The sequence below is a fragment of the Schistocerca piceifrons genome, unplaced genomic scaffold, assembly GCF_021461385.2.
Source record: "Schistocerca piceifrons isolate TAMUIC-IGC-003096 unplaced genomic scaffold, iqSchPice1.1 HiC_scaffold_1420, whole genome shotgun sequence".
Classification (NCBI taxonomy): Eukaryota; Metazoa; Arthropoda; class Insecta; order Orthoptera; family Acrididae; genus Schistocerca; species Schistocerca piceifrons.
Genome location: NW_025727259.1, coordinates 47501 through 50000, shown reverse-complemented (window position 1 = coordinate 50000; position 2500 = coordinate 47501). Strand labels below are relative to the sequence as shown.

The 2500-nt window shown below is 57.4% G+C and overlaps 1 non-coding gene across 1 annotated transcript in view; it reads right to left on the bottom strand.

Moving 5' to 3' along the window:
- LOC124734036 overlaps window positions 1-111 on the bottom strand; it is a 1909-nt gene extending 1798 nt beyond the window's left edge. The window contains exon 1 of the ribosomal RNA XR_007009287.1: window positions 1-111. This exon is cut by the window's left edge and continues 1798 nt beyond it. This is a non-coding gene — a ribosomal RNA (small subunit ribosomal RNA).
- Window positions 112-2500: the final 2389 nt, after the last annotated feature.

The window sequence follows — 2500 nt, the reverse complement described above, 5'->3', positions numbered from 1 at the left end:
TAACTGATTTAATGAGCCATTCGCGGTTTCACCTTAATGCGGCTTGTACTGAGACATGCATGGCTTAATCTTTGAGACAAGCATATGACTACTGGCAGGATCAACCAGGGAGCTGCGTCAACTAGAGCTGAGCAGCCGGCCGCCCGGGAGTGTGTCCCGGGGGCCCGCGCGAACACGCAAGCGTCCGCTCAATCATTCTGCAAACAGGAGGAGGCTGAGCTCCCCTGCACAATACACCTCGAAACCCTCTCAGGTCCCGGCGGCGCGCAGCGCCGTCCCAAGTACTTGGTCGGGTTCGAGAGAGGCGCAATCGCCCGGAGTTAGGCGAGTAGACGCTTTCGGTGCGACCACCCGTGCTCCCAACTGAGCTTGCCGCTGCCGACAGAGGCCCGGGAGCGTGCTGTCGTGGCATTGCCGGCGGGAGACAACACGCGCCACCTACGGTGACCGGCAGCTCCAACGCCAGCGCCACAGAAGGACAAAAGCCCCACTTGGGTGCCGAAGCGAACTCTCCCAGCACAGCGCACGCGCCAACACATCCGCACAGCTGCGATACAAACCACCAGCGAGAACCGCTGGGGCGACCGAGCAGCAGACGGCGTCGCGGCGCCGAGCGCCGGGCGGCGGCGCATCCTCAACGCACACAGTCCTCAATCGGACCAGCACACTGAAGATGTCCACCGCGCTTCGCACCGGGCCCGCGAGGACCTACTTTGGCCGCACGGCGCCGCGCGCAGGGTGCGCCGGCGCGCAGCTGCGACGCCTGCCGCGTCCGTCGGCCGGCGCGCCTGCCACTGGCCGCCCCCACCAGCCGGCTGTAGCGCGTGCGCCCACGCACCGCGCGGCCAGCACGCCGGGAGGCGCCCCCTCACCGGCCGGGGACGGTCCCACCCAGCCACCGCCGCGTATCGCTTCACACCCAGATGCCGTTCAGTTTCGTCGGCATGGTGGGTATCGCTGGAACAACCGGTTCGTACCTCAACCTATCGTCGCCATCACCGATTCACCCCTAGCGAGAACAACCGCACCACAACAGGTTACCATTTGTTCATTTGCGTAACTTCACCAGAAAACGCAGGCGTCCATCGCCATTTGCAACTTCAACGATTATTGCATGCCTGTGTCAGGTGTCACGCCACACTACGTCTGCCCACATACACGCAACAAAATGTGCACGCCTAGACAATACGTGGAAGGTGGCCCCCGTACGTATGCGATGTCCATTGCTCGAACGACTGTCAACCGGCCTCTGTAGCATGTCGCAGATATGGAACGCGGTGCACCATGCCATCACGGTGTGTGAGGAGAGACGACTAGGTCCGAATACATCAACAGACAGCTCATGCTGATCGCCATCCACGGCGTCCGTTCCTCCCACACGTCTCTATGGCGTACCACACTGCAATCCAGCTCTCATAGGGAGACGACACGTAGCTGCGTGCACAATATTTGCACTGTATGGTCCGCCGTTTTTGGGCGCAGTCGTTGTACGGTCACACATGTGCCACGATGTATCATTCGGTACATAAGGACGAATGTGCAGTACAGATTGTGGTTTACGCGTACGACATTAGCGGACGGTTGACACAGGCCGCACCACAACGTAGCCTGAGTACGTCGCATGCGAAGGGCATTGAACATGCAAACTTCTCACCAACCAGCTTGCGAAGGCAGGGGGGCAAGGTGGGGACGTGGGGAGGGGCGGCATGTACGTCCTGCTGCCATCCACATTACAGTGTACAGCAGGAGCATGTGGAAAGTCAGCAAGACTTGCAAGGTGTTTAACATGAAGCGATACACAGGGGAGCGGGCAGTGCGAGTAGCGAACTATATTGCGAGGGTTGCGGGTGGGCAACACTACACTAATTGAACGAGTCGTATAACAATTACAGAGCAGGTTTAGGCGACAACATGGGTTACGTTAGGGGACAACGTGGGTTACGTTAGGGGACAACGTGGGTTACTTTAGGGGACAACGTGGGTTAGGTTAAGGCACAACGTGGGTTAGGTTAAGGCACAACGTGGGTTAGGTTAAGGCACAACGTGGGTTAGGTTAAGGCACAACGTGGGTTAGGTTAAGGCACAACGTGGGTTAGGTTAAGGCACAACGTGGGTTAGGTTAAGGCACAACGTGGGTTAGGTTAAGGCACAACATGGGTTAGGTTAAGGCACAACATGGGTTAGGTTAAGGCACAACGTGGGTTAGGTTAAGGCACAACGTGGGTTAGGTTAAGGCACAACGTGGGTTAGGTTAAGGCACAACGTGGGTTAGGTTAAGGCACAACGTGGGTTAGGTTAAGGCACAACATGGGTTAGGTTAAGGCACAACATGGGTTAGGTTAAGGCACAACATGGGTTAGGTTAAGGCACAACATGGGTTAGGTTAAGGCACAACATGGGTTAGGTTAAGGCACAACATGGGTTAGGTTAAGGCACAACGTGGGTTAGGTTAAGGCACAACGTGGGTTAGGTTAAGGCACAACATGGGTTAGGTTAAGGC